Here is a 23,394-nt window from a genome sequence, read left to right as displayed (position 1 = left end):
TTATCAGGCATTATTAAGAGGCAGCCATTCCTACACTTAAAGGAAAGGATCGATGCCTGATCTCTCCTTTAAGAGAAACTTGTTCTCCACTGGGGACTGATAAGCAAAGTATAGTGAACGCAAAATTAGATTTTAGCTGGATACATAGACTCGAGTTTTCCTTTTTTCATTTTTTTTTATTGATGCAACAATTTTTAACAACACTGATGCCTTTAACCCTTTCCCTCATCAGAAGATCACCATTTAAATATGGTATATTATATATATATATATATATATATATATAATATATTTATTATATTGTATATATTGTATATTATTATATTGTATTTAAAATAATATCATATTATACTTAATAACAATGTATCAGGATGTTATCTTACCTGCGTACCTATACATTAATGTAATAAGACACACTGTCAATGTGGATACATTCATTACAAACTAATTCGATATTATATTTATTATTATAACACTTGAGTTTTTAAAGGACATTAAGAAATAATATGAGCAAGTAAAAAAGTAAAAATAAAATAAAATTGTCATATTTAATGAGATTTTTAATGCATACTGAACATTTCTGGTCTCTTTTTAATGCAACCGGTCAGTGAGTCCCTGTTAATAGTTGGGAAAAGTGGTAGATAAAGCGTAGATTTAAATCAAGGCTTGTAATAAAATGGCTTAATATGCAGATCAAGTATCTGGGAGGCTGTTTATTTGTCAATCCAGGGAGAAACTGCTTGCATTGCAAATGTTCTTATGAACTGATCCACCAACACAGCCAGCAATCATACAGAATAGCCGTGAACGCAAACTAATTCCGCATTAGAATGACACAAAGGATATCCTAAGTGCGTTGCAACCTCAAAAGTCATCGCCGTACTCTTATAACTAAACACGAATTCATATCACACACTTAGGTTGGCCATGCCTGGGCTCCTTATTCTACTTTCAAGAAGGCCTGCAACCCCTAGAAAGGGTTAAAACATGATTATTATTCAGCTGCTCCAAGGAGACTGCAGCCCACAGGCTAAAAAAACTCAAGTTTTGTGTTCGCCCTCATAAAACACGATAACTTTTGCTACATTTAAAGAATAAAAATTTGAAGAATGGAGCTCGTTGAGAAATAAAGAACATTTTTAGTGATCCGGTAAAAAGGTAACTGGACCTCTTTGGCTGTCGGTGCAATAGCGCATGGCAGGCAGTGACTTCCAAAGTGTTTGTCAAGACATTGAATTAAATGAATAATTTAAGAATTACATTTCTGAGTCCGAGACCCATCAGAGCATTAAGGGGGGGAAAAAAATCAATAATTTATATATTTTTCATATGTATCAAAATGCAAAGGGATGGTAAATCTACCTGTCCATGTCTATTTTATTTTGCTAAATATTATTATTAAATATTAATATAATAATAATAATTTAAATATTAATTTACATGCATTTTTTAAAAGAGAAATGCAAGTTGCCTATATATATATATATATATATATATATATATATATATATAAATGTCTGTCTATAAATAAACATATATATGTATATATATATATATATATATATATATAAATGCATATTAAATAGAGATAAAATCTGGAGGTTAAGCTCAGATTATGTTAAATATATTACAAGCAGGTTTGGGAGATAGAATCTCCTTAGAGGAAGGACCTGTCCTAATGTGATGGACCCATTCTTCTGGAGTTTGGGACATATTATGGTTGCTGCTAGATCCTCTTTCTATAATTAAACACCGATCTGTTAATGAGCCCCTTGGAATCAGAGGCTATTTGCTCTTATTGCAGTCCCCCCCTGTACCCTTATTCAGGGAAATGAAGCCTTTGCTTACCGGATTTCAGTGCTTCCCTGGCTGATCCAGCTCTTAAGATCCCTGCAGTCAGATCCTCCTTGTCTTCTTCAAGCAATGATTTCCAGTGTTGTGAGTTTGGAATCCCCTTCCTTGAGTGATACAGTAACACTGAGATGTCCTGCAAGCTGTGGATGAGATGATGGAGGGGGTGAGGGGCATCTAACACCCCATTGCTCTGCACCAGGCTGTAGGAAGGAGCAAAGTTTCTTCTTTCTTAAAAAGGAGGCAATAGCACCTTCCTGAACTCCTTTTCTCCTTTTTTTCTTGTCCTCTTCTCGTTCAGAAGCATCAATCTCCCCCCCCCTGGAACAGCAGGGCAGATGGCAGGAGGCTTTATGAGATCTCTCCCCTCTGCTCCCTACCTCTCCAACTTAATACTGAAGCTAAATCCTTTAGCCATCACTTTCAATCACCAGCACAGCTTTTATCTCATGGCATGATCAGGGCTGCGTAACTTCCTCTGTAGCCTCAAACACCATCCCACGATGGAGCAATGTGCTTCTTAAAGGAGCAGGCAGGAGAGAGAGAGACAAAAAAGAAATAGAAATGAAAGAGGCTGCAGATTGAGCAGCAGACAGGGGGACAGCTCCAGGCACCTGAGTCTCTCCTTCAGCACCAGAGACCGGATTATCTGCTTCAGCACCGGGCTGGGTGGACAGCGCCCAGGACCTCACTGTCCACTTCAGCAGCACCCATCAGCATCTGGGATCCTCCAGGGTCAGGACCACGCTGTGTGGGCAGCTCCTGGGGGTCTTACTGGTTCGGGACCACGCTGTGTGGGCAGCTCCTGGGGGTCTTACTGGTTCGGGACCACGCTGTGTGGGCAGCTCCTGGGGGTCTTACTGGTTCGGGACCACGCTGTGTGGACAGCTCCTGGGGGTCTTACTGGTTCAGGACCACGCTATGTGGACAGCTCCTGGGGGTCTTACTGGTTCAGGACCACGCTATGTGGACAGCTCCTGGGGGTCTTACTGGTTCGGGACCACGCTATGTGGACAGCTCCTGGGGGTCTTACTGGTTCGGGACCATGCTGTGTGGACAGCTCCTGGGGGTCTTACTGGTTCGGGTCCATGCTGTGTGGACAGCTCCTGGGGGTCTTACTGGTTCGGGACCACGCTGTGTGGGCAGCTCCTGGGGTCTTACTGGTTCGGGACCACGCTGTGGGGACAGCTTCCTGGACCCTGCTATGTAGTTCAGAACCAAAATGTGGCCCCCCTAGACCTAGCAATATATTCCAGCACCACACTGGGTGGAAAGCTCTTGCTCCCGACTATCCAGTTCAGAACTGAACCTGTTGTCAAGCAGTCCAGCCCTGCGCAATGTTGCGTGGACACCTACTAGGATGTAATTCAGCACCACACTGTGGCCCCCTAGATTTATATATATATCTCAGCACCGCATTTATAGGACAACTCCTGGAACTATCTAGTCTAGCACTAAAGTATGTGGCAGCTCCCTATACTAAACTATCTCGCCATAACTCTCATACTGAATAGTAAGCTCATGGGGCTCAACTACCTTCTAAAGCACCACCATGAATGGACACCTCTTGGATATCCATCTAGATCAATACTAACCAGTCTGGGCAGTTCTTCATACCAAACTATCTAATCCAGAAAGCTCCTCATACCAAACTGTCTAATCCAGACAGCTCCTCATACCAAACTATCCTCATACTAAACTGTCTAATCCAGAAAGCTCCTCATACCAAACTGTCTAATCCAGGCAGCTCCTCACACCAAACTATCCTCATACTAAACTGTCTAATCCAGAAAGCTCCTCATACCAAACTGTCTAATCCAGGCAGCTCCTCACACCAAACTATCCTCATACTAAACTGTCTAATCCAGAAAGCTCCTCATACCAAACTGTCTAATCCAGGCAGCTCCTCACAACAAACTATCCTCATACTAAACTGTCTAATCCAGAAAGCTCCTCATACCAAACTATCTAATCCAGGCAGCTCCCCGGTCTTCACCACCAAGTTGATCCTCACACTGAATTGCCAGCTCATGGGACCCAGTGACTTCCTTCAGCACCACAGTGGGTGGAGAGCTCCCTGAGACCCCCACTCCTTCCTCCAGCATCCCACCCCTTGCTGAAGGGTGTAGTCTTTGCAAGACCTCTCTGGTTTAATTACTGCTGGAAGGGAGAATATGCTATTAATTTTGGCTGCTCCTGCTGCCTTCATCTGCCAAGGATTTCTGAACAAGGTTCTAATCACAAAAACACATCTCACTGGGAATTGAGAAGATGGGGTGGGGGGGACTAAACATTTTGGGAGTTATTTGTCAAAGTCAGGCTACAAACCAAAGGAAAACTCCTCCGCGCATATTAAGAATCTTTTAAAATAACGCAGAATATTTTATATATTTTTTTATTTTTTTCCAGTTCCGCTGTTATTGGCTGCAGCGAGCACAAAAATGACGCGGTTTGCTCTAATATTGTTGGAAGTTCAATAAAGAGAGACTGCATTAAAAGTAGATTTTAAACTTAAAGAAATATATATATATATATATATACACACATACAGTATACAGCATATATATATATATATACCCTGTATGTATATATATAATAAGTAATTCATTATTAAACACTCAGCTACATCCACCAGCCAGCAGACTTGTTTTTCTCATATATATATATATATATATATATGTATATATATATATATATTCCATAAAAGGTTTATTAATGCATTAAAAAAAATCTTAATAAAAACCTAACAAAATGTTTATAAAATGTTTATAAATAATCTAAATAAATTATATTTTCAACTAATAAAATACATTTTTCCCTCTCATATATTATTGTATGAGATTATATATTATCATACTTAAATAGTCTACATGGCCTGTAGGTATATATATATTATATATATATGTGTGTGTGTGTGTTTGTGTGTCTAGATCCTAGATCAGTTATCCGAACGCTTCTTTTGGCTTGCACAACATGGTTACAAAAGAGAAGGAATGTGGAGGAGGATGCATTTCTAAGCATATTAACTCATTTGATGTTTATTAGCCTCACTGGTCTTTCTAGAACAGGCAAGAGGATGTGTACATTGATTGAAAACCCCAGGGTGTGTATGCCTACTTTTTTCTTTACTAAAGCGGTGGTAGATCAGTGGAACAGTCTCCCAGCAGAAGTGGTAGAGGCTAATACAGTGGGGAATTAAAACATGCATGGGACAGGCATATGACTCCTGAATATAAGATGAAACCAACAACTGATTAAGGTCTGATTCTTTACAGCAGGAGAAACGGGTGACAAATGGGCAAAATGGGGCCGATCTGCTGGGTATTCTATGTTTCTACCTGTAATTCTATTTTGCATTTTGTTCAACAAATCTATTATCATGTCCTACCTATTATAGTAAAACTAAAAGAGCGCCTCATTAATGGTGTCCAGAAAGGGCTTTAAATGATGTGAGCGTCTCGGTGGGTTAAGGTGCAGTCCCACTGATTCAGCTCCTTGGTAAGCCATATAGTCGTGAAACATTAGATCAGGCTCGCCAAACTTGGGGTACTTTGATGTAGTGGGGGGCTAAGCAATATATGGCCATATAGTATGATGGAACCCCCAATATTTACGCAGCATTTTTAAACAGTATTTACCGGATGTGCGCTGATCTTTTGCTTTGTTGTGTTCTAAATTAGAATGCCATGGAATTGATAGAATATAAGCTTCTTTAACCATTAGTGCCAAGCTTTCCAGAACATAAGTACCATCAAACCGGGGTAATGATCACTAAAAATAAGAACTCCATTACTACTTACATTGAAAGCTCTTTTAAATACTGTACATGAACATATGGGCTTATTTTAGACAAGACGTGTGGGGCAGGGGCCCGTGAGAACGCACGCTTACACCGAAATGCGTCGACACTCACAGCTCAAAATATTAACATTTAATATCCACTAATGCACTCGTGGTTAATGCTACGCACAAGCAGCTTAAAGACTGAAGGAGGGCGATCGTAGGGTGCGCTCGAAGAATGAGCCGAGATTTGCCACATAACGCTTGGTCCTGGTGATGACTCGAAAACTTTGAAATGTTTTTTTAAGGAGGTTTCTTCAAGAAATGTAAAAAAAAACAAAAAACCCAAAAAAAACAGGAGAATGGGGCTTCCTATCTTGGACGTGGTGGAGTCTGCAGAAGACTTGGTGGTCCTAACGTGTCATCAGCTAAGAGTTAGAGAATGCTGCTGTGATCGAACATACATTGAATGTTACCAATGGCACCTTGCCAAGCAGAGGTAGGAACTTTGGATAGGAGAAAAGGAGAAAAGGAGAAAAGGAGAAAAGGAGAAAAGGAGAAAAGGTGGAGAGCTGCAAAGAGCGAGGCTGCAGATTCAGCACCAGGCGTGGAGGACAGCTCCAAGCACATTGGTCTCTTCTTCCAAACCACGCTGTGCAACCAGTTCCTGGGGCCCGATCATTTTTCATTGGATAATGTGCATGTCTAAGTTGGGCCCCCTACTTAATAGTGAACAAAGTACAAAAAAATCTAAACTTTTTCCTAGTGTGTGTTTGGTCCTATAGTGCCACCAAGCCATGTTCTGCAGCTGATGCACTAAGGGTTGCAGAAAATCTCCGCATTATTGAAAGAGTAGTAGATACCTGGAAAAGGCACCCAGTGGATGTAGTACAGGGAGATCTGGTAAAGGAATTAAGTAAAAAGTGATTAAAATGGCAGGACAGAAGGGTCAGGTGGTTCTCTTCTGCCATCACTATCCATGTAGCCAATGGGCAGCTAAAATATGTTTAATGTAGCTGAACTAATCCCTTCCTTGATGGGAAAATTGGACTGCGTGTACAATGTAAACTTACGCCATGTACATGAATAGAAAAACAAACGGTAGCTCTGCATTTTAGTTACCAGACGTAGGGGCAATTAGACAGCGGTTAGAATAATTTTTAAATTTTTTAAAAAAAAATTGAAAAGAAGAAAAATATAAGAATGAATGGAGAGCGATGGAGAAGATGATTCTGTAACTTGTATAGGAAAATGACTTGTACAGCACTGCGGAATATGATGGTGCTATATAAAACAATAAATAATAATCCTTATAATTATCATGGTGTCGCCAAGACTGGTTTTCGGGTGCTGAACTATAGGGGGCGCCGCTAAGGATATTTATCTTATGTTAGCAACAAAGTACATGCAGCAGGAAGGCTGCATTTAAAAATTTTGAAAAAAACTAATGAGATTTATAAATTTCTGTTAATAAACAGAGCATTTTTTTTTAAATTTCAAAAAGCCTGGATTTTTTTATTTCTATACCCTTATAAAGGGGCATTTTTAGATCCAAGTCGAAAATCTCCACCCGAGCTTTGCGAGAAAAACACTTTATATCTTGTATACATACATTGTGCATTCGTTACCCAAAAACGCATTAAACATCCCAAACGCATCATCCACTTAATGCCTTTTTTTTTTCTGTTCGCTAAACAGAATTTTAAATTCCTCCAAGCAAGGATTTCAAAACTAGGGGCTTTTCTTAAAGGGACCCTCGGGGCATCAGAGATCTAGATTGTAAGCTCTTTTGATCAGGGCCCGCCTCACCTAATTGTTGTGTTTTATATGACTTGTTATGTTCCTGTTTAGCCATTGTACCGCGCTATGGAATATGTGGTGCTATATAAAACAATAAATAATAATAATAATCATATAAACTTAAATTCATGTGATAGACACGAGGTCCCACTAAGTTATCATGATGCTCATATGGGAGGGGTTCAACCCCCCCATATGCATTTGCCCCTTTGGCTGCCCCACAGTTATTTTTACCCCAACACAACTCCTGTCACATGATATACTTATCTCAAATCAGCTCCAGGGCTGGCTCGGCGAGTGTTCTGGTGTGTTGAGGGGGTTCTATTGAGACTCCCTTGTGTGCATGCGCAGTGATTTCAGTCTCCTGGCACTGATATACTCACCACCAATCACTCCAACGCTGGTTCAAAACAACAGATTACCCTGGCGCAAAGACTGGCGATCACGAGGTGGCTTTAAGGCCCGGCGGCTACCTGGTGACATGTGTGCAGCCGACAGGTGGACTTGCGAGGCTCGCGTATGGAGGCGTATAGGCATGGACAGCCAGTGTGCGCAGTGCTGGGCATATCCAGCGGCAGATCGGGTAAGTATGGGGCGCGTACCTCGAAAATCTCTGTGGTTCGCTCTGAGACTCCGGGTGATCCACCACTTCTCCGAGTCACCGAGGGGAAACTCCAGATCGCGGGCGCAGCACGCCCCACTCATCTCCCCTCCTAAAGTGCCGAGTATCCCGCGACATCACCGGAACCTCCCGAAATCACCGGCAGGGCCGCCCAGTAACATCGGCGCGACCTCAGCGGGACCTCCGGATCCGGCAAGGGGGGGGGCTCCTGACCAGAGAGTTCCCGGGTGTGATGGGCCGCCGACGGCCAGTAGCCCCGCTGACCATTTGCCCGGCGTGTGCCATTCCGGGACTTTACTGCCCCAAAAATATCAACCCTTTCCTGCGCATCAAATCTTTCCAACCCCTGCCAGCCCCGACAGCGGTGAGATTTTAATCCCGCTGTTTTCTAATGAATTCAATAACATAATAATAATAATAATAATAATAATAATAATAATAACTAGCTCCTGATGCTTGATCGCTTGACGTGGGAAATAAATATCCGTAGAATGCGGCTGGTTCTTTTCTGCGCTCCTCGGGTTCCTGTTATATATGATACAGGAGCGGTTTCTGCGCATGCAATTAATATTGTTTTCTCCAATCCATGTTTTGCTTAATGTTAAATTATTCAAGATTATTGTCCCAATTTTATTTCTATAATTCTCTCCTGGCACGGGGACGTCGTCATGTGAAGATGTTAGATGACTCACATTATTCTGCTTTATTCTAAGTGATATAGGGAGATAAAATATTTATTTGATGGACAGGATAAAAGACATTATGGAATGAGAATAAAGTTTGATGATGTATTTTGACCTCCTTAATACCCCAAACGCAGTTTATTGGGGTAAAAGTCCACGGCAGTACCTGCCCCCCCCCAGTTCTTCAGATGACTGTAAGATACCCCGGCGTAATATTATTTTCTACATATTTCTGGGATAATCTGATTGCCGCTACAAAAAAAAACAGACAACGCAGCACTATATGTAATGAAGAATAATCCCGCGGTGCGCGTTTTCCATACAGGTCGGAATTTTCCAGAAGGCCCGTTATCCGAGGAAATGCTTTTTTTTAAAGGGAATTGAGGCAGGCAATGTTTAAGAATGAGTGATAACAAGCAAGCTCCATCCATCCCTCCTTCAACACCCGTGTACGTCTCAACAGTCCTGACTGCCATGGTGTCTAAAACATGATCGGCCCCATTCAGCTCGTTTCTCAAACCTTAATCAGTCGTTGGTCTCGTCTTAGATTCAGGAGCCGTATGTCTATCCCATGCATGTTTAAATCCCCTCACTGTGTTACCCTCTACCACTTCTGCTGGGACGCTGTTCCACTAATCTACCACCCTCTGTAGTTCCCTATGTTAGAGTCAAAGTATTTGGAGAACGTGGAATGATGGCAGGAGTGCATCCAGCAGAGGTGGTATTTAAGGGTCCTGGTTAAAATAAAGTTGGTGTAACCTATGGCAGAATTAAAAAATTTTTTTTACATTTTATTTAATTATTCCCGATTACTATACAGAATGTCACCGTTTCTAGATGAAATGGCCTTAAGAGGCATCTGAATATTACCGCTCGGTGGGGTTATATAAGATGATCATCGCAGCCTCGCAGAGAAGGGATTGTATGTTTAACATAACGGGTACGAGGCAGGACAGAACCCAGCGGCAGATGCTAAGCAGGGTTATTTCAGGCGATCCGCGAGAAAAAGAAATGAGAGCGATAGCCCGGAGTATCCATACGCGGGAATTCAGACACAATTCACTCCCGGCGCGTCCTCGGGAGTAGAAAGGTGGATGAGTGAGACGGAAAATGTCCAGAAAGGGTTAATTTCTTTAATGAATAAGCAGCGGCGGCTCCGATGGATCAGAATTCCTGCGCATGCGTATCAATAAACTCTTTCAGCGCCAGAGGGGTGAGAATGCACGTCGCAGATCTATCAATGGGGCTTATGTATCACAGTGCAATTCTGCTGCAAATCAAAAGGAATATAACAATTAGTTGCTATGGTGACTGCACCGCATTTACATTTGGAGCCAGAATTGCTGTTAATGTGGGATACCTATATCTAACCAATGACATATCTAAATCGAATCTAAGACCTATAGACATATATCTACAGAACAGTGTGTGATGGAGGAATCAAAGACAGACGGACAGAGTTAAAGAGCTAGAGCGACAGACAGATAGATAGATGGATAGTCCAAATCACATTAAATGGATCAGGAATCCAGCACAGATGGGGTTAATGTTGGAAATGACTATTGTAGCTGGAAACTGCATTTTAATGTAATATCTTCATAGGCGCTCATCACTCTTTATCACTCTCATCACTCCTTTATCAATCCCATCACTCCTGTGTTCCAATGGCCCTTTATCACTCCCATCACTCCCGTGTTCCAATGGCTCTTTATCACTCCCATCACTCCTGTGTTCCAATGGCCCTTTATCACTCCCATCACTCCTGTATTCCAATGGCCCTTTATCACTCCCATCACTCCCGTGTTCCAATGGCCCTTTATCCCTCCCATCACTCCCGTGTTCCAATGGCCCTTTATCACTTCCATCACTCCCGTGTTCCAATGGCTCTTTATCACTCCTATCACTCCTGTGTTCCAATGGCAAGTTTAAGTTTAAAAGGATGATTGATGGTTAGAAAACCCCTTTTGTAATTACGTTACAGCCAGAAATGTCCTTGTTTTCCATAAAATCAGCGACCCCAGAAAGATAGATAGAAAGATGGATAGATAGATAGATAGATAGATGGATAGATAGATAGATGGATAGATAGATAGATGGATAGATATAGCACTAATGTCAAACTACATAGCTATGTCAAGCTATAAAGTAATAGCGCTTGACCAGCAAAGCATGGGTTAAAACCCCCCAAATACTCCCTGTCTAAAGCAGGTGTTCCTCCATTGAGACTCATCAGTTTCGGCGCGGTCGCTGCGTTTTGTGCACACAATGTAAAACAGCAGGTGTAGTCTCCAGAGGGGGCGCATGTAAAAGCGGTAACAAGAATAAAAATGACAGCGGCATTGTCCTCATTTCCATACCGCCTCCCAGAATCCTTCTCTGCAGACCATGATATCCAAATGTCAATTAACGATTATAATTATCCTTTCTTTATGAAATGCCAGCGAGCACGGTAACCTTACGGCGACGGACGTATTCAATCTCATAGCATTCACCGTTGTCCCCTCCCCCCAAGAGCTTACAATCAATAGAAGAACGAGCGTTGGTACATTCCATAGGAGCCATATTGGATACCTTGAGAGAGTCGCCTCCTAGCAGTGTCTACATTTTGTACGCAGCTGGAATGAAGCCAATTAATGAAATTAACCGCGCGCCTCCCCTGGGATCCACAACCTGTTCAATTATAGAATTTCCTTAGTTACGGTTGTTTATGATTTTTTACTACGACTGCTGCCGTAGTCATTTCTAGCAGGCCCAGCAGGCAGGCAGGCACCATAAGAGACACGCGGGTTCAACATAGAAACGGAGAACCCGCCGGCAGATCAGCCCCATTCGGCCCCATGCCAGAAGTGGTTTGGTGTACCTTCAAAGCCCTTCCCCCACTGACTGTCACGGCAACCTTAAAAAAATATGGCGTTCCATGTATACACCAAGTTTGCCTTCTCAATAATGCTTACCCTCTAACTCAGGGGTCAATAAAACTATGGGCAGGTTTGCTTTAAAAAAAACCAAAAATGGCCGCCACCAAAATGGCAGCCCTTTGCCCCCTGGGGGAGGGAACCTTGTTTTTACATCAAAGCTTCCAACGACACGTACATCACAAGCATGGTCCGTCACCAATATTTATCCCCCATGTTGATGGCGTTACTTCCACACAAGCTAGGAAAAAGGCAACTTTTCACGCTAACACCAAGAGCTCGTTTTTTTTGGTTATTTCACCAAATCTGTTCAAAAGGCCAAACCTATTTCTGGTTTCCAGCCCGGGCCTCGCTAGGTTTCATTAAAATTGGTGAGTTTTAAAATAGCCGATGGTCGGTCAAGAAACGAAGACGCTATACTTCTGTGACCTTCCGCCGTGAATATATTTAAAATATTCTATTTATATTGATCCTGAGGAAGGCAAAAAAAAAAAAACCATACACATAAAACTAAATTGCCAATTTTGCCACAAGGGGAGGAAAAAAATAAAAGTTAAATTCCTTCCATAGTATAAATTTATCTTCAGTCTTTGCACATCTATAATATGTAACTCTTCCTTCTTGGGGGAAAAAAAATCTGAATCATGATTGGAATTCTACTTTTTAGAGACACCGAAAATTTTAAATCTGACCCCAAAAGGGGCATTGCAAAAAAAAAAACACACAAAAAACCAGATAACATCTGGCTCCCCAGCTGTGACCGCTGCCAACTTTGCATAATGTGTCCTCGCTGAGCCCAATCTTCTAGACAAACACCTCGACTCCTTATCATACTGCCTGTGGAAAACAATAGAATGGCTCGGTCTTAGTCACCCAGCTGGAGACTCTGACTACCGAAAATCTACAGCTGAACGGACTTCATTAGCATTGCCATAAAGCATCAGCTCAGTGTGGTGTTGGAGCCGGGAAGGTCCCCCCAAAATATCACATGACTGACAACAATGGCGGCCTCCAGGTCTGCAGATAAAGCCAGGTTTTTGTCGACGCCGGCCTATCTTACCGAATACGGCCCGGGGGGGGGTATTATTGGAAGTGTAATTCTCCTATAAACAAACTGGCTCCCCAGGGGAAGCGACTGTTCTCGATGAAATTCTATATGATTTAATGTCTTATGAAAGACTTATTTTGTACTAAATGACAAATTTGTTAGTCAATAAAAGGCACTCGGGCCACCAAATCTACTCTGGGACTCTTCGTCGAGTCTGTTTAGTCTGGTTTTCGATGTAATGTTTATCGAACTATCACGTAAAACAAAAAAGTCACCATTGTAGATGTGTTCAATTTTCCAAGGTCTCCTTATGAGAGGAGAAGATGGGCAGGTTACAGAAGAATTCGGCTGGAGGAGGACCAGGCAAGAGTCCAGGGGCATAACTAATAAACACAGGGCCCTGCTGCGAAAATTGTGCCTGGGCCCCTCACCTTCAACAGCTGGCCTGGGCCATCATTACCCCCAAACGACTCATCTGTGCCTTCTTTGCCCCTTGCCCCCTTACACAAATTACACACACTTACTTATACTCACTAACACACACATACACATTCATTCTAACACACACTCCATCCCACACCACTTACACATCCATGCTCACACACAAACACCTACACACACAATTACTCATCCGTGCTCTCACGCACGCACGCACACACACACACACACACACACAATTACACATCCATGCCCACATACACAGCCATGCTCACACACAATTACACATCCATGCTCACAAACCTATATACATACATTTCACCTCCTGCCCGCCCCAATACCTCTCACCACTTCTGCAGAAGATGTAGGACCACCACATAGAACCCTGTCTCATAAAAGAACGTGGGGAACTTAATCTTATGTCTGATGTTCTTTAAATTCAATAGTTGACTTGGTTGGGTCTTTGGGGACTTCGTTGACCTGTTCGTTGATGCGGATTTTGGTTAGTAAATGGAACCCTGAGTGGGTTTTTTTTGGTCAGACATAGGGTTAACCGAATTTCCCAGCAGGAGGTCGGCATTGAATTGCAAACCCATTTGCCCATTATTCTCATGGCTGGGATATATTATTCCAGGTATAAAAGGAAAATGTATCTTGCGCTACTCAATATGCCCTTAAGCCTATCGACAACGCGGATGTCAATAAGCTTTGATTCTTCCAGGACCGTTCTCCATGCTGTATTCGTTTCATTGAAGTTTATTTAGATATCGCTCTTAATGGGTTTGTTTTAAAGTCACGTTAATGGGGTTTTTTTTAACTTTTTGGGGCTATGTTTAAAGTATACAGAGACTCAGTGTCTTATAGGCAAGTGGATACTCAAGACATCAAGTGGCAGCCACCAAGAAGTTTCAGGTCATTGATTCCCTTGATTCACAGGATTTCTGTATTACTAGAACAGTCCGAGACAGACCAGGGCTGGCCATCTGGCACACATGGCAAATGCCGACAGTGCGCCATACTTGCCCAATCTGCAGTTTGCGGCCACCGGCTGGATATGGCCGGCCAGGTGCTACCTGAACGGGAAAACACATGGCAGAGCATATCCAGCTGTCGGCCGCACTTACGTCAACAGGCAGCCGCCAGCCTTAAAGTGCCAGGGCCGCCTCGTCATCGCCCGTCCAAACCCTGGTAGGTGTCTAGACAGACCCCTTTATGGGGAAAAAAACAACATTTTCTTATTCATTTGGTCTTGAGAACGACACCTCGGTGATGGCAGAGAAAGAGCGTTAAAGACTTTTTGGATTCCGGCACCGATCTCCGTGTTGCAGCGGGAAGGAGTGTGTAATGAGTGAGAGATTACTAAATAAGTAGTGGCATTTCGCTGAGAAAATGCCCATTCAGCTCAGGGGGGAGAAGGCTGTACAAGCACACCAAGGTATACCTTCTTTTTTTTCCCTGATTCAGCGTCTTCTCTTGATGTAAAACAGCAGATGTGGGCTGCCGCAGACCTGTTAGCGAGGGGTTGTTTTTTTTATCATCACCCATTCTTTCCAAGTGATATTCCATGGCAATTTTAACAATGATGGGAAAGTCTTGGTAATAGTCTCTGGTGTGGGAGACCTACTGGTCAGACGGTCCAGGAGAGCCAAGCACAAAACAGATGTCTAACAAGAGGACATAGCCTAAAACTAGATGGTTTGGAAGCTTAGATGCAATGCATGTGCAACCGCCTCCCAGCGTAAGTGGTAGTGGCTAATACAGCGAGGGGATTTAAACACGCATGGGATAGGCATACGGCTCCTTAATCTAAGACGAAACCAACAACTGATTAAGGTTTGAGTCTTTACAGCAGGAGAGACGGGCACAGTAAACGGGGGCCGAATGGGGCCGATCTGCTGTCAGATTCCATGTTTCGATGTCCTTCCGAGCAGTTTTGGAGGGCCTTAACTAAGGAAAAGGGACTCGATGGAGAGTTGGCAACAAAAGAGCCCACTTTAATGTAATAATCGGAGTCTACTACCTTTATATATTTTTATTTGTGTTTTATTTGCAGCTCTCCATATAGCCACAAGAGCAATGTTACCCCTGTCTGGATCCTTTCTGTACTCCTTCCATACATTTTCTACACAGTCATTTTGTGTGTTGGACCGGTGCAGACTGGCGTTGGATATATGCACCGATCTTTACGTTCTAAAGGCATAACATCTACTTTACCTTCATCTGCATTAGAAGAGAAACAGACACCAATATTCTTTAAGATGCCCTTTCATCTACTGCTAAAGACCGTGAGCAGGGGACTTGCTGGGTGTAATATTGTCAAAAACTGCAGACACTCAGAGATGACTTTTATCAGCAACTTTCTTTATTTTGTTTCTTAACACCACCATATTCCTCCTTCCATGCCCCAGCTCCCAGCAAGCTAATCCCACACTTCCTGTTCCTGTCCAGAGTCCTCTTCCCTTAAAGGGAAAGAGATGCTTACTGTATGTTACATCACCCCCTTTTTTTAAAAAAAACAAAAACAAAAAAAAAACTTTTGAAACATAAACATTACAACATTACGATTATTGGAAGGTTAATAATCCCCAAATAGGATTTAAATTATCATTACTATGCCTCCTCAATTAATCTTGATGGGGCTCTTCTTTCCCTCACAGGATAGCGTCTTGTATGGCTGAGACCATCGTTTTCCAATGAACTATTTATGTCCTTTGGAGCATTACTGTGTGCAGTAACAGCTTCGCCGGTCTGATGTGGTTCAACAACATTTGCTGTAGGTATAGTTTTGAAGTGTGAAGCATTTCTAGTTATGGAGTGTCCATCTCGCTCCGCTGTAACCATGCTTCCTTTTCTGGCAGTTACATAGTATTCTGCTGGGTCATACACTGGAGTCGTCTTATTATGCGGCCTTTGACGTACAACAACTTTATCACCCCTGTGAAGAGAAGATGGCTGGGCATGACGTCTCTTGTCTGCATACCGTTTCATTTTCTCCTTGTTATGCATATCTGTTGATCTTACAGTAGATTTATCTGGTAGTGTATGTGTAGCCACATCAGGAATACGAATGCGAGGGGTTCTGTTAAAAAGTAGTTGTGCAGGAGCAGCATTAGTTGTTGAATGTGGTACATTTCTGTAGTTGCGCAGGAATCTGTACAGTGCCTGCTTCAATGGTATATGCTCCAAATGAGCTGCTTTAATTCTCTTCCCTAACGTGCGCATAAATCTTTCTACGATTCCATTTGCTTGTGGCCAGCAGGGTGTTATCTTTCTGTGAGTGAATCCAAGATATTCTGAAAATTGTACAAACGTATGGCTATTAAATGGAGGCCCATTATCCGTTTTGACTACTCTTGGAATGCCAAATGATGAGAAAATATTGTCTAACTCCGGTATGATACTAGAAGCTGAGGTTGACGTGATGAATGCAATTGCAGGAAATCTTGAATATTCATCAATAGTCACCAAAATGTATTGACCATTAGGCAGCGGCCCATAGATATCAACTGCAATTTCCTCCCAGACAGTTTTAGGTAGAGGAGACATTTGTAAAGGTTCCGACTTTGAGGAATGGGTAACTAGCTGACATGTGGAGCAATGTTTTATAGTGTTTTCAACCAATTGATCCATGCTTGGAAACCATACTTTTTCCCGGAGAAGTTTTTTTGTACCCACAATTCCCAGATGGCCTTCATGAGCAATTTGTATCACTAAGTGGCGTAAAGCCTTAGGAACAACCAGCTTGGTGCCTCGGAGAATGAGACGCTCCTCTGTGACTGACAGCTCTGCCCTTACATTGGAGAATGATTTCAGTTCCTTGAGATTTATTTCAGGATCTGGAAATTTTGTTCTTTGAATTTCATGCCATTTTCCGTTCTGTAAGATGTGGATTAAGGCACACAGTGTCTTATCATTTGTAGTCGCCGCCACAAACTGAGCAGCTGAAAGTGCCTTTGGTATTGCATGAGTTGTGACAAAGTTGATATAGTCTTCAGTAGACCAATGAGTAGGTTGATTCACTTCTGTGGGATGTCTTGAAATGTAGTCAGCTGGATTGCTGTATTTTCCAGGTCTATGAACAATTTTGTAATTATAGCCTTGTAGTCGCAGACCCCACCGTTCAATCCTTGCAGGCATTTTGGCTCGTGGATTTCCAAAAATGGTAAGTAAAGCCTGGTGGTCTGTTACAATGGTGAAAGGAGCTCCATAGAGAAACAGATGAAAATGCTCACATCCCCAGACAACTGCTAAGCTTTCTTTTTCAGGCTGAGAATATTTTTTTTCTGTGCTAGTTAAGCTTTTACTGGCATAGGAAATAATGAATGGATCAGACTTGTTAGCTTTATATTGCACTAGGATAGCTCCCAGTCCCACTGGACTTGCATCCACAATCAATTCAGTGCGTAAATCTGGATCAAAATAAGCCATTGTTGTTGTCGAACAGAGTTCACTTTTAATAGCATCAAAAGAGACTTGGCATTCTTGAGACCATTTGAATTCACAGCTCTGTTTGGTGAGTTCTCGTAATGGTGCACTAATTGTGGAAAAGTTTGCAATGTATCTAGCACAGTAGCTGGACATGCCAAGAAAGGAACGAACTTCACTGACATTCTGAGGAACTGAGGCCATTTTGATTGCCTGTACCTTATTTGGATCAGGCTGCATTCCAGCTGCCGAGAAGATGTGACCATAGAACTCCAAGGAAGTTTTGTTAAATTCACATTTCTGTTTATTCAAGGTAAGACCCTGAGATGATAAACACTCAAAAACAGCACGTAATGCACAATTGTGTTCAACCTGGGTTCTACCAAATACTAGAATGTCATCACTGTAGTTGAAAACATTGGGAATATGATGAATTACATTCCTTATAGCATCTTGAAAGATTTCTGCAGCAGAACAAACCCCAAATGTTAACCGTTTATATCTTCTGAGGCCTAAATGTGTAGAGAATGTTGTCAGGTATCTGGATTCCGGGCTCAATTCCAGCTGATGGTAACCCTTATTAAGGTCCAGTCTTGAAAATACAGTTGCGCCATTTAGCAGATGGATAATGTCATTTATTGTGGGAGAGATGTGTCTTTCCCGCTGAATGGCAACGTTTGGAAGGCGCATGTCAACACAAAGTCTCACCTTGTCAGGAAATTTTGGTTTTGGAACTACCACAATTGGAGAAACCCATGGAGTGGGACCAGTGACACATTCAATGATGTCTTGCTCTTCTAAACTTTGGAGTTCTTCTTCTACTTTTTGTCTCAGATGAAATGGAATTCGCCGATGAGCTTGTGCAACTGGGCGAATGTTCTCATCCACATGAAGATGTACCTGAAAGTCTTTCAATTTTCCAAGGCCACTGAACAAAGGAGAAAATTCATTTAGCATATGTTGTACATCCTTGTCATCGGGATCAACTATCGTATGAACGATCTGGATGAGACCCAGGTTCATGGCGGTATGGTAACTAAGAAGACAGCCTCCAGATCCTTGTAAGATGTAAAAATTTGTCCTCTGACTTTTATCCTTGTAACTAATGTCAGCATCAAATTTTCCCATGGTAGGTAGTGGGGTTTGTGAACCGTATGGGAAGATTTTAGTGTGAACACTTTCTAGAACAGGCTTCAATTTCAATAGTTCATATGTGTCACTGTCTAAGATATTCACTGATGCTCCAGTGTCAATAGTAAATGCAATGTCAGTGCTGAATAAAGTGAGTGTAACACTAGGAGACTGTGCAGATTTACCAGTGGAAGTAATGAAAACATAGTCACCCGTCGTGGTGGAAATCTCCTCTGCCTCTTCATGCAACATTTGCACATTAGCTTTGTGTGCTGAGCTGAACGAAGTCTTGGTATTTGTTGATTTGCAGACAGCAGCAAAATGGTTCTCCTTCCCACATTTACTGCATGTTTGGCCTAAAGCTGGACATTTATTTATATGAGGAAAGTTCTTCCCACATCTGTAACATGTTTTATTCCGTTTTGTGCGGATGTCAGGTGTAATTTTATGTCGCATCTGATGCACATGTGAATCAGGTTCCTTTTCTATTGAAGCTGCTTGATAATCTGCAATTTCTATGGCACGAGCCATTTTAAGAAGGTCAGGCAGAGTATAGTCTTGCTGTAATGCTTTGCGGCGTATAGTAGATGATGTGCAAGATACAATAACTTGTGTGATAATTTCATCATCAACATCAGCAAAAGCACATCCTTGGGCCAGGTCTTTTAAGCGTGTGACATATGTGTCCATGGATTCTTCTGGAAGTTGCTTAGTAATCCTAAATTTGTATCTCTCATATCTGATGTTCTGTCTAGGGTTGAAATAATCTGTTAAGGCTTTGGAGCAGCCACAGTATGTATCAGTATCTGCAGCAGATAGTGTGCTGAATATGTCATATACCTCTGTGCCAGCATAGTGTAGCAATAAAGCTCTTTTTCTTTTATCATCTTTTATGTCCATAGCATCCAGAAAGTTGTCAAATCTAGTAAGCCATTTCTTCCAGTTATGAGCCAGGTTATTAACATCAGTTGTATCAAACTTTGGGAACATGTGCAGGGAATCTGCCATTTTAGCTGTGCTCACCAGTGTGCAGCAGAATAGTGTCTGTGTGCAGCAGGTCTCCAATTCTTCTCCTCGTCGCCAATTGTAATATTGTCAAAAACTGCAGACACTCAGAGATGACTTTTATCAGCAACTTTCTTTATTTTGTTTCTTAACACCACCATATTCCTCCTTCCATGCCCCAGCTCCCAGCAAGCTAATCCCACACTTCCTGTTCCTGTCCAGAGTCCTCTTCCCTTAAAGGGAAAGAGATGGCCGATCTGCTGTCAGATTCCATGTTTCGATGTCCTTCCGAGCAGTTTTGGAGGGCCTTAACTAAGGAAAAGGGACTCGATGGAGAGTTGGCAACAAAAGAGCCCACTTTAATGTAATAATCGGAGTCTACTACCTTTATATATTTTTATTTGTGTTTTATTTGCAGCTCTCCATATAGCCACAAGAGCAATGTTACCCCTGTCTGGATCCTTTCTGTACTCCTTCCATACATTTTCTACACAGTCATTTTGTGTGTTGGACCGGTGCAGACTGGCGTTGGATATATGCACCGATCTTTACGTTCTAAAGGCATAACATCTACTTTACCTTCATCTGCATTAGAAGAGAAACAGACACCAATATTCTTTAAGATGCCCTTTCATCTACTGCTAAAGACCGTGAGCAGGGGACTTGCTGGGGACCTTGTCTAGAAAGCTTCAAATCATCTACCGACCCCCCCCCCCCCGCCGCTCATGTATGTTTAAATATCCGCCTGGCCACATATACCAAATTTTGACATGATTAAATAATTTAGGGCTAATTTTGGACATTCAGAATTTAAATGAATTAAAGTCTAAAAAAGGCTCACTAGAAAATAATGGATTCTTGAACTTTGCGTTCTTCAGAGAGCTGGATCAAGGTATACTCTTCGTGCAGAATGCAGCCCTGTAACATGTGTAATGTATAAGCATTCCTGGTTAAAGAAGGGATATGGCCATCGTAACGACGGGTCACCGCTAACACTACACTGTCTTTCCCCTCCATGTACCAACCTCCATACCCTCATCCTCGGAAGACGTACAATGCACCGACCCACAGACCCCAATCGTCTCGTACTAGAAGAGGACCATTTGAAGATATAGTCCTTTCTAATTATCCGTCTCCCGGGGGCCGCCTGGCGATGTGCGCTCAGTTTAAATCCTGGCGGAGTTTACGAAGTCAATTGGTTAATTACCTGATAATTAAAGATATCCCAAAACCCGACGCTGTCAGCGGGTGTTCGGAACGAAGTATTAAAGTCATTAGTAAAGTTAGTTATACTGTTTTATGGAGCTAATTGTTAATTATGGTATTTTTGCTTTTGGGAAATACAAAATTACATAATTAGTAAAGCCGAAAATACACATTAGCCCAAGAAATTTAATGTTTTCAAGATACCTTGCTTTGTATTGATCACAAAGAAGGCAAGTGAGCTCCCGGCGACCATGAAACAATGTTTATGTTCAGTGACATATCCTGGCCTAAGCTGACCAGAAAGCCCCCCTGCTGCCAAACTGGGGGCCAGATCCCCCCAATATCCCACTCCTCAATGGGACGGTTGCAGGGGACATCTTTAATCTCCCCAACTGGCCCATTTACACTATGGAGGCCCCATCAGACTGCATCAGAAGGCTTTAAGACACAGAGCGCCATGATATGATGTCATATTCTGGCAGTGTGTCTTAAAGGTACGGCGTGACTTTTAATGGGGTGCAGGCACCAACCGAGGTCGGACTTAAGGCAGAGCTGAAGTTACATATGTTGATGGGTACTGTTGGATTCTCACTATAGCCAAGTGAGAATGAATGTGTGATCCAAGATGGATCTCACAATCTTTCACAAATCTGTGGATATCACAGATCACGGCCGATATATCCCGGAGGTTTTAATTTTTTAATTTTTTTTTTAAAGCTGATAAAATCCTGTGCAGCAAAACAGATTGCGAACATGTTAATGGCAGAGCCAATAAGGACTGTAGGAACATTTGCCTCCACTTCCATGGTAACGGGTTATTATGTAACTTCCACACATAAGGGAGCCTCTGATAAGACAGGACATCTTTTTTTTCAGCTCTTACTTTCTGGCAGAGAAAAGGGAGAAGGGGAAAAAAAAATATCTATTTCTCTTCATTGTTTGACACGTTCGGCTGTTTACGGGAAAAAAAAGGGCAATGTAACCGGCACTAAAGTGGGCGAGTGAAACGTCTCGTTCCTTCAAGTCCAAGCATCTTGAGAAAATTCATGAGATATGATGTGACTGATTATCTCAACATTCCATAATTGTCTTTTATGGTGGAAAAGAATAGATCATGTATTTGAGGGATGGAGTAAACAGTATGAGAGCTTGAAGGCTCCATCTTCATTGGGACGGAGAATGATTTTACAACCTACAAGTCTGATGGGGCTGACTTTTTTAGAAGAAAATGGGCCAAATGATGACATAGAGGGTCCTGGTTATTAGAGCTTGCAGTCTGAAGAGATATTAGAACATGATGAACAAGATTGTTGATGCCACACATACTGGCATATTTACTTCTGGAGCTGACCCAAAGATCTTCCTTGGGCAGTGACCCCCCGAGGAGCCTGGTCACCCAACAGTCTACCAGTAACACATAGATGCTATACTAAATTGCATATGGTGTCTTGGTTTTTTTGAAGCCCTAGGAGATCGGAGCCAATTATTTCATCAAATATTCAAAGGATTTTGAGCAACAGGGCTTTCATTTGGATTTGGGTTTCTACCATCTTGTACCATGCGCCTGTGCCACCAAACCCAATGATTTTTCATGAAACTAGTTATGATGATAGCATAATGATTTTAAGAAATGTATTTCTCAAGGTGCTGCAGATGCCCAAGGTGCTACTTAATTATTTGAAATGTATATACAGTATATGGGGAGGTCCTTAAGCTTCTTGTTCAATGAGACATATTACCAGACTTATTATCTGAGACGGCGCTCTTAAATAAAGTAAAATTTTCAACACATGATCCCTTCCTAAGATCCATCAATTCGACGGTTTGCACTGGAGTATAAAAATAGACAAGGTTTTATCTAAGAGACCGGAATAGCGATGTAACACGAGTCTCAAATGCCCTGCAATAAATAGACCCAAAGACTTAGGGACTTAATAATAAATAAAAAGAAGAATGATTCTGAAGGATGACACAAGACATGAAAAAAGAAACCATTAAGAGGGCATAGATAATCAATAGAAGCAGAAGAGGAATTTGTCTAGGATGGAGTCATGAACAAACCAAGGACTCTGAGTAGAGGCCTCATTGCCTGCCCTTCTACCTCTAATCTTTCGCTTGTTGTATTTAAGAGCCTGTCGTGAGCAATGAGGTGGAATTATCAGAATGACGTGCTATGAGACAGCGACAATGAAAGTGTTTGGAGGGATTGGCAGCCCAAAGGGCTTAACATGTCAAAGACTGATCAGTTGCCCTTGCCAACATCAGTCGTTTGACCTTCAAACACTTTTCCTTCTTCTAAGTGTGACCACGTCCCATGCTTTGGGTAACGATGTGGGAATCAGAGATAAAGATCACTAGGATTGTATTGGGTATACTACAAAGAGACACTTTAAAAAAGACTTTAGACAAAAGAAAGCACCCTTAAATCACAAAATAACAAGCTTTCGGGACAAGGATTTTATTCACTAAGCTCAGAGTTTTAGTTGTTGA

This window comes from Sceloporus occidentalis, unplaced genomic scaffold, assembly GCF_023333645.1.
Source record: "Sceloporus occidentalis isolate IW3139 unplaced genomic scaffold, rSceOcc1.0.p SCAF_127, whole genome shotgun sequence".
In the NCBI taxonomy this organism is placed as follows: domain Eukaryota; kingdom Metazoa; phylum Chordata; class Lepidosauria; order Squamata; family Phrynosomatidae; genus Sceloporus; species Sceloporus occidentalis.
This window is presented reverse-complemented; position numbering follows the sequence as displayed.